This window comes from Diadema antillarum, unplaced genomic scaffold (assembly GCF_040938485.1).
Source record: "Diadema antillarum isolate AM-2024a unplaced genomic scaffold, OU_Dant_1.0 seq00001829_RagTag, whole genome shotgun sequence".
NCBI classification, from domain to species: domain Eukaryota; kingdom Metazoa; phylum Echinodermata; class Echinoidea; order Diadematoida; family Diadematidae; genus Diadema; species Diadema antillarum.
The window spans coordinates 301970-312653 of record NW_027272502.1 but is presented as its reverse complement, the minus strand read 5'-3'; positions in this window follow the sequence as shown (position 1 = coordinate 312653).

Below are 10684 nucleotides of genomic sequence, written 5' to 3'. Positions count from 1 at the left end.
GAATGTAGCATTTATTATTGATGACACTACAAATGATTCCTTAACGCGTAATACTGATGTATCTAAGTGCATTAATCTGGAAAAAAAAAATGAGGACAGATACAGCATTATGTGCACATGACATAACAGCAACAACAACAACAACAACAGAATTAGAATTGAGTAAACAGATAAGTTTTCAACAATGGTTTGAACTTGGTCAACACTTCCATTACGAATATAGATAGGGAGTTTATTGCAAAGAGATGGGGAAATACTGTAGTAACCGAAAAAGCCCTATCACCGGATGTAGCCGCTGCGGGTATAGGTGCGGGGATCACGTGACTTTACTGGAGAGTGAGTGAATAACGGAGAGAACGGGTTGAAGTGGATGAGCAGAAGGAAATCAAATCTTTAAGAAAATATGAGCAAGATTATTATATATATATTTTTTAATGGTCATATCAATAATGTATTCCATATATATTATGTTGCTGCAAAGCTTCAATCAATACACCACGAGGGAGGACCTTACATCTCCCCTGCTGCATCAGAGGCTTACGCCAAGAGTATCTGCACCATGCCAAACCTTCAGACGTTAGAACTTCGCTTTGTCGAGATAGCAGACGATTTCTTTCTTGCCCTCTGTACATCAGCAGCAGGATCGAAGGTATATGTATCTTATTTGCTTCATTTGGTTACCAATTCATGGTAAACCTTCCTGCAATAAAAAAACAACAACACAAAAACAAACAAACAAACAGATGATTGAGATACTAAAAGATATTTTTGCCGTGTCGGACTAAAAAGAATAGTTTGTTTCTTTCCATGTTGCATAGTTTTAGTATAGTATGTTATGTTTATAGTTTTCACCTTTCTACATTTATGACAGGTTGATATGGGACACGATCACCTAATGCAAATAAGATGATGAAGGGATTTAAAGAAAACCCGTTTTTTCAGTTTTCCATTGCATCATGAACATCAATATCCATAACCCGTTTTGTTAATCATTGTATGTATTAGATTGATTGTTATACTTGTTATTCATTTGTTTGTTTACATTTTGAATCTCCATTGTACAGCGTACAAAAAGCATGCGTTATAATAAGCTTTATGAATGTAGCATTTATTATTCATGACACTAAAGTTGATTTGTGTAATAATTGTGTAATAATACACTTGGAGGGACCTAACATCTCCCAAGCTGTATCAGAGTCCTACCCCAAGAGTATCTGCACCATGCCAAACCTTCAGACGTTACACCTATACAAAGTCAAAATAGCAGATGTTTTTTTACCCTTGTTACATGAGCAGCAGGAGCGAAGGTATCTTCTTTGCCTCATTCCCAATGCATGGGAAACCTTCCTGCAATTAAAAAAACAAGCAAACAAACAAACAAACACGTGATTGAGATACTAAACGATGTTTTCGCCATGTTGGACTTAAAAGAATAGTTTGTTTCTTTCCATGTTGCATAGTTTTAGCATAGTATTGTATGTTTATAGTTTTCACCTTTCTACATTTATGACAGGTTGATATGGGACACGATCACGTTATGCAAATGAGATGATGAAGGGATCGAAAGAAAACCCGTTTTTTCAGTTTTCCATCATGAAGATAAATATTCATAACCCTTTTTGTTAATTATTGTATGTATTAGATTGATTGTTATACTTGTTATTCATTTGTTTGTTTACATTTTGAATCTCCATTGTACAGCGTACAAAAAGCATGCGTTATAATAAGCTTTATGAATGTAGCATTTATTATTCATGACACTAAAGTTGATTCCTTAACGCGTAATACTGATGTTTCTAAGTGCATCAATCTGGAAAAAAAATGAGGACAGATACAGCATTACGTGCACATGACATAACAGCAGCAACAACAACAACAACAGAATTAGAATTGAGTAAACAGATAAGTTTTCAACAATGGTTTGAACTTGGTCAACACTTCCATTACGAATATAGATAGGGAGTTTATTGCAAAGAGATGGGGAAATACTGTAGTAACCGAAAAAGCCCTATCACCGGATGTAGCCGCTGCGGGTATAGGTGCGGGGATCACATGATAACGAGGGTCCCATATCGTACAAGCTTTGCTTCTTAGCTTCTTAGTGGGACCCTCCACTTCATTTCTTATCCTTAGTTGACTTGTATTATACGCTTTATGTATTTAACAAAGATGTAATCGTATCTACTTCTCATTTTCATAATTTTCTTATGTACCTTTTCAAATTTTGTTCTGTATCACAAATATCCCGTGCATATGCAATTTACATAATTTCTTTATTCATTTTGATGGAGGTGAAAATAATAGTGAATCTTGAATCTTGAAATAACTGGAGAGTGAAGGAAGAACGGAGAGAACGGGTTGAAGTGGATGAGCAGAAGGAAATCAAATCTTCAAGAAAATATGAGCAAGATTATTATATATATATATATATTTATGAATGGTCATATCAATAATGTATTCCTTATATTATGTTGCTGCAAAGCTTCAATCAATAGAACACCGTTTTGGACCTGACATCTCCCCTGCTGCATCAGAGGCTTACGCCAAGAGTATCTGCACCATGCCAAACCTTCAGAGGTTACAGCTTGACCATGTCAAGATAGCAGACGATTTCTTTCTTGCCCTCTATACATCAGCAGCGGGATCGAAGGTATATGTATCTTCTTTGCTTGATTTGGTTTACAATGCATGGTAAACCTTCTTGCAATTAAAAAAAAACAACAACACAAAAAGAAACAAACAAACAGATGATTGAGATACTAAACGATGTTTTCGCCGTGTTGGACTAAAAAGAATAGTCTGTTTCTTTCCATGTTACATAGTCTTAGCAAAGTACTTCATGCTTATAGTTTTCACCTTTTATACGTTTATGACAGGTTGATATGGGACACGATCACGTAATGCGAACGAAATGATGACGGGATGGAAAGAAAGCCTGTTTTTCCGTTTTCCATCATCAAGATAAATATTCATAACCCCTTTTTGTTAATTATTGAGTGTATTACATTGATTGTTACTCTTGTTATTCATTTTTTTGTTTGTATTTTGTATCTGAATTGTACAGCGCATAAAGAAGCATGTGTTTTGATAAGCTTTATGAATGTAGCATTTATTATTGATGACACTAAAATCGATTCCTTATAAAGCGCGTAATACTGATGTTTCTAAGTGCATTAATCCGTAAAAAAAAATGAGGTAAGATACAGCATTATGTGCATGATATAACAGCAGCAACAACAACAACAATAACAAAATTAGGATTGAGTAAACAGATAAGTTTTCAGCAATGGTTTGAACTTGGTCAACACTTCCATTACGAATATAGATAGGGAGTTTATTGCAAAGAGATGGGGAAATACTGTAGTAACCGAAAAAGCCCTATCACCGTATGTAGCAGCTGCGGGTATAGGTGCGGGGATCACGTGATAACTGGAGAGTGAATGAAGAACGGAGAGAACGGGTTGAAGTGGATGAGCAGAAGGAAATCAAATCTTTAAGAAAATATGAGCAAGATTATTATATATATATATATTCTAATGGTCATATCAATGTATTCCTTATATTATTTTACTGCCAAGCTTCAATCAATAATACACTTGGAGGGACCTGACATCTCCCCTGTTGTATCAGAGTCCTACCCCAAGAGTATCTGCACCATGCCAAACCATCAGACGTTACACCTATACAAAGTCAAAATAGGAGATTTTTTTTTTTGCCCTTGTTACATCAGCAGCAGGAGCGAAGGTATCTTCTTTACCTCATTTCGTTTCCAATGCATGGGAAACCTTCCTGCAATTGAAAAAACAAGGAAACAAACAAACACGTGATTGAGATACCAAAAGAATGTTTTCGGCGTGTTGGACTATTTTAGAATAGTTTGTTTCTTTCCATGTTGCATAGTTTTAGCATAGTATTTTATGTTTATAGTTTTCACCTTTCTACATTTATGACAGGTTGATATGGGACTCGATCACGTAATGCAAATGAGATGATGAAGGGATGGAAAGTAAACCCGTTTTTTCCGTTTTCCATCATGAAGATAAATATTCATAACCCTTTTTGTTAATTATTGTATGTATTAGATTGATTGTTATACTTGTTATTCATTTGTTTGTTTATATTTTGTATCTCCATTGTACAGCGCACATAAAAGCATGCGTTATGATAAGCTTTATGAATGTAGCATTTATTATTGATGACACTAAAGTTGATTCCTTAGCGCGTAATACTGATGTTTCTAAGTGCATTAATCCGGAAAAAGAAATGAGGACAGATACAGCATTATGTGGCCATGACATAACAGCAGCAACAACAACAACAATAACATAATTAGGATTGAGTAAACAGATAAGTTTTCAACAATACTTTGAACTTGGTCAACACTTTCATTAAGAATATAGATATAGGGAGTTTATTGCACAGAGATGGGGAGATACTGTAGTAACCGAAAAAAGCCCTATCACCGTATGTGTAGCCGATGCGGGTATAGGTGCGGGGATCACGTGATAACTGGAGAGTGAAGGAAGAACGGAGAGAACGGGTTGAAGTGTGTCAGGGGGAACTTTCTGCGCTACTTTACTCTAGTATAAACCACGTAAATAACACAACGTGAAGATTTTTGTTTTGGATTCAAAATGCAATAAACAAAATTTTAATTCCTCTGCGGGTTCTATGTTTTCTGACAGATGTCATCATAACGCAACACAACATAAATGAATTATCTGCTTATATACTTAAATCAAATATTCCCCTGAATTCATTAGATTAAGTCAACCTCATCCAACTCCCTGTTACAATTACACGATACTCGCACTATACTGCCTACAGAGCTCCTGTAACAATCAACTGTCAGGCGTTATCTTGCCGAGTTCTGTGTCCTATGACGTCACTGGAGGGCGCCCTCGTGCGTCTTGTAGATCGCTAGGGTGCAGCGTCGGTGCAGACGTCGACCAGTCTGGCCCGGCCAGTGATGACAGCGTCTCTGCTGACGACCGTGACTGTGTCACCGAGCAGCGGCTGGTCCCGGACTCAGCTCGTAGTAGTGCGGCTGTGTCAGCTCGTAGCACTGCGGCGGCCTCGGCTCGTAGTGGTGCGGCTGTCTCAGCTCGTAGCACTGCGGCTGTCTCAGCTCGTAGCAATGCGGCTGCCTCAGCTCGTAGCAATATAAGGATGCGGCTGTAAATTTACAATTAACCACCACTAACACAATAATGTCCATCCATATTAATACTGTTCTATCCTCACTTTGATATTCCCCGACTACACGGCGACTATTCTGTGTCACACCCATAACATCAATATCACAATCTTCTTAGAACATCAATATCAAAATCATCTTATAACCTCATGGCATTCGCGCTCTGTATGGCGAATATTAATACCTATTCCTACTGTAACTATTCCTTTCCATTCGCCCAAAAACATTTCTCTATACCCGAGAATTCTCTTCATCATGATTTATAACTTCCGAATTTTTTTTTACCCAATGTTTACAATGTGTGCATGAACCAAAACCAAGCTTCTTGGTTTACAGCTATAACACTGTTGGATATACTTCTGTACTTTATTTCTGCACACAAAATTACCACCCTACTTTCTTCCACATATCAATTCATTCTCACCTTACACCTCAAATCATTCTCTTCATACAAAAGAACTAATATTGTCATTTACTACCAGGCGCCTCGTTTTAACAGCGCCTCTATTGAGTCCCTAAACAAAAAACTAACTGGAAGAAAATTACTGAAATCAGCATATAAACTCCACTTACAGTTATTTCTGCCCTGCACCGCGCGGAGAGTTGCCGTCTGCCCTCGGAGTTGTCGTCCAGTACCCCGTCTGCCAATTCCGCTCAGCAGCAGGAATACTTTAGCCTCGGAGTATCACAGGTTCAATTTCTCTCTCGCTTTCTCCCTCACTGCCTTTTAGCTCGGATCTCAGCGGAGTCTTATCCTGGATTCCCCCCTATTTCGACGAGCCTGGATCCTTCCCAATGGGCACAAACGGTCCTTCCACTCTCGCGTCGGATTAGCTTCTCCTCTCTTATTCCTCCTTCACAGCTATTTATCTTCTCTCACGCTCCCTCTCTCGCTCTTAACCTTGCATACATTATCACTCGCCAATCAGTGCGATTCCCTTAATTCTAACCTTTCACTCCCATACCAATACAATAATAATTAACCTGTAATTTGACTACTCACTATCACTTACATTCTCTTTATTCAAATACTGGGGTGCGGCCTTTATTGATAACCAAATGAATCATAACAAAATTCGCGGGAAACCCAGCCAAGCATTTCTTCCCGCGCAGCGAGAAGGGTGCAGCTTGCAACCTCGATCTCGCCAGCTGTTGGCCTAAAAATTCCTTCTACCTAGACAGTATAGCCCACCGTAAACAAGAGGCTAGGAGAAAAGGAAAAAAAAAAAAAAAACCTTCTGTGCCGTTTACCTCTGACAAAGTGGATGAGCAGAAGGAAATCAAATCTTTAAGAAAATGTGAGCAAGATTATTATATATATACATTTATTAATGGTCATATCAATAATGTATTCCTTATATTATGTTGCTGCAAAGCTTCAATCAATAGAACACTGTGTTGGACCTCACATCTCCCCTGCTGCATCAGAGGCTTACGCCAAGAGTATCTGCACCATGCCAAACCTTCAGAGGTTAGAGCTTTACGATGTCATGATAGCAGACGATTTCTTTCTTGCCCTCTGTACATCAGCAGCAGGATCGAAGGTATATCTTTCTTCTTTGCTTCATTTGGTTTTCAATGCATGGTAAACCTTCCTGCAATAAAAGAAAACAACAACACAAAAACAAACAAACAAACAAACAAACAAACAGATGATTGAGATACTCTACGATATTTTCGCCGTGTCGGACTGAAAAGAATAGTTTGTTTCTTTCCATGTTGCATAGTTTTAGCATAGTATTTTATCTTTATACATTTTACCTTTCTACATTTATGACAGGTTGATATAGGACACGATCACGTAATGCAAATGAGATGATGAAGGGATGGAAATAAAACCCGGTTTTTTTCCGTTTTCCATCATGAAGATAAATATTCATAACCCGTTTTGTTACTTATTGTATGTATTAGATTGATTGTTATACTTGTTATTCATTTGTTTGTTTATATTTTGTATCTCCATGGTAGAGCGCACATAAAAGCACATAAAGCACATAAAGCATGCGTTATGATAAGCTTTATGAATGTAGCATTTATTATTGATGACACTAAAAATGATTCCTTAACGCGTAATACTGATGTTTCTAAGTGCATTAATCTGGAAAAAAAATGAGGACAGATACAGCGTTATGTGCACATGACATAACAGCAACAACAACAACAACAATAACATAATTAGGATTGAGTAAACAGATAAGTTTTCAACAATGGTTTGAACTTGGTCAACACTTCCATTACGAATATAGATAGGGAGTTTATTGCAAAGAGATGGGGAAATACTGTAGTAACCGAAAAAGCCCTATCACCGGATGTAGCCGCTGCGGGTATAGGTGCGGGGATCACATGATAACGAGGGTCCCATATCGTACAAGCTTTGCTTCTTAGCTTCTTAGTGGGACCCTCCACTTCCATTCTTATCCTTAGTTGACTTGTATTTTACGCTTTATGTATTTAACAAAGATGTAATCGCATCTACTTCTCATTTTCATAATTTTCTTATGTACCTTTTCAAATTTTGTTCTGTATCACAAATATCCCGTGCATATGCAATTTACATAATTTCTTTATTCATTTTGATGGAGGTGAAAATAATAGTGAATCTTGAATCTTGAAATAACTGGAGAGTGAAGGAAGAACGGAGAGAACGGGTTGAAGTGGATGAGCAGAAGGAAATCAAATCTTCAAGAAAATATGAGCAAGATTATTATATATATATATTTATTAATGGTCATATCAATAATGTATTCCTTATATTATGTTGCTGCAAAGCTTCAATCAATACAACACAGGGAAGGACCTTTCATGCCTGAAATCTCCCCTGCTGCATCAGAGGCTTACGCCAAGAGTATCTGCACCATGCCAAACCTTCAGAGGTTAGAGCTTTACGATGTCAAGATAGCAGACGATTTCTTTCTTGCCCTCTGTACATCAGCAGCAGGATCGAAGGTATATCTTTCTTCTTTGTTTCATTTGGTTTTCAATGCATGGTAAACCTACCTGCAATAAAAAAATAACACAAAAACAAACAAACAAACAAACAAGCAGATGATTGAGATACTCTACGATATTTTCGCCGTGTCGGACTAAAAAGAATAGTTTGTTTCTTTCCATGTTGCATAGTTTTAGCATAGTATTTAATGTTTATACTTTTTACCTTTCAACATTTATGACAGGTTGATATAGGACACGATCACGTAATGCAAATGAGATGATGAAGGGATGGAAAGAAAACCCCTTTTTTCCCGTTTTCCATCATGAAGATAAACATTCATAGCCCTTTTTGTTAATTATTGTATGTACTGGTATTAGATTGATTGTTATACTTGTTATTCATTTGTTTGTTTATATTTTGTATCTCCATGGTAGAGCGCACATAAAAGCACATAAAGCACATAAAGCATGCGTTATGATAAGCTTTATGAATGTAGCATTTATTATTGATGACACTAAAAATGATTCCTTAACGCGTAATACTGATGTTTCTAAGTGCATTAATCTGGAAAAAAAAATGAGGACAGATACAGCATTATGTGCACATGACATAACAGCAACAACAACAACAACAACAGAATTAGAATTGAGTAAACAGATAAGTTTTCAACAACGGTTTGAACTTGGTCAACACTTCCATTACGAATATAGATAGGGAGTTTATTGCAAAGAGATGGGGAAATACTGTAGTAACCGAAAAAGCCCTATCCCCGTATGTTGCCATTGCGGGTATAGGTGCGGTAATCACGTGATAACTGGAGAGTGAATGAAGAACGGAGAGAACGGATTGAAGTGGATGAGCAGAAGGAAATCAAATCTTTAAGAAAATATGAGCAAGATTATTATATATATATTTTTAATAATCATATCAATAATGTATTCCTTATAATGTTGCTGCAAAGCTTCAATCAATACAACACAGGGAAGGACCTGACATCTCCCCTGCTGCATTAGAGGCTTACGCCAAGAGTATCTGCACCATGCCAAACCTTCAGAGGTTAGAGCTTTACGATGTCAAGATAGCAGACGATTTCTTTCTTGCCCTCTGTACATCAGCAGCAGGATCGAAGGTATATCTTTCTTCTTTGCTTCATTTGGTTTTCAGTGCATGGTAAACCTTCCTGCAATAAACAAACAACACAAAAACAAACAAACAAACAAACAAGCATATGATTAAGATACTAAACGATATTTTCGCCGTGTCGGACTAAAAAGAATAGTTTGTTTCTTTCCATGTTGCATAGTTTTAGCATAGTATTTTATGTTTATACTTTTTACCTTTCAACATTTATGACAGGTTGATATAGGACACGATCACGTAATGCAAATGAGATGATGAAGGGATGGAAAGAAAACCCTTTTTTTCCGTTTTCCATCATGAAGATAGATATTCATAACCCTTTTTGTTAATTATTGTATGTATTAGATTGATTGTTATACTTGTTATTCATTATCTTTTGTATCGCCATTGTACAACGCACATAAAAGCATCCGTTATGATAAGCTTTATGAATGTAGCATTTATTATTGATGACACTAAAGTTGATTCCTTAACGCGTAATACTGATGTTTCTAAGTGCATCAATGCGGAAAAAAAAATGAGGACAGATACAGAATTATGTGCATGTGATATAACAGCAACAACAACAACAACAACTACAATAACAAAATTAGTATTGAGTAAACAGATAAGTTTTCAACAATGGTTTGAACTTGGTCAACACTACAATTACGAATATAGATAGGGAGTTTATTGCAAAGAGATGGGGAAATACTGTAGTAACCGAAAAAGCCCTATCACCGTACATGTAGCCGCTGCGGGTGTAGGTGCGGGGATCACGTGATAACTGGAGAGTGAAGAAAGAACGGAGAGAACGGGTTGAAGTGGATGAGCAGAAGGAAATCAAATCTTTCAGAAAATATGAGCAAGATTTTATATATATATATTTTTTAATAGTCATTTCAATAATTTATTCCTTATATTATGTTGCTGCTAAGCTTCAATCAATAGAACACAGGAAAGGACCTGACATCTCCCCTGCTGCATCAGAGGCTTACGCCAAGAGTATCTGCACCATGCCAAACCTTCAGGCGTTAGAGCTTTTCCACGTCAAGATAGCAGACGATTTTTTTCTTGCCCTCTGTACATCGGCACCAGGATCGAAGGTATGTGTATCTTCTTTGCTTCATTTTGTTTCCAATGCATGGTAAACCTTCCTGCAATAAAAAACAACAACACAAAAACAAACAAACAAAAAAACAAAGAGATGATTAAGATACTAAACGATATTTTCGCCGTATCGTTGTTGTTGTTATTTTAAAGATCAAAAGAAGAGAGAGAGAGAGAGAAATGGGGCCCTATACAAATAATTTGCCCCAGACAGCACTTATAACATGAAACAAACATTATAGATCTTAAAGAGATATAAACAAGAATATTAAATGCATACCAAGTCTCCTCGAGGGAGCTCATATCGTCTCCACGAGGGAGCTCAT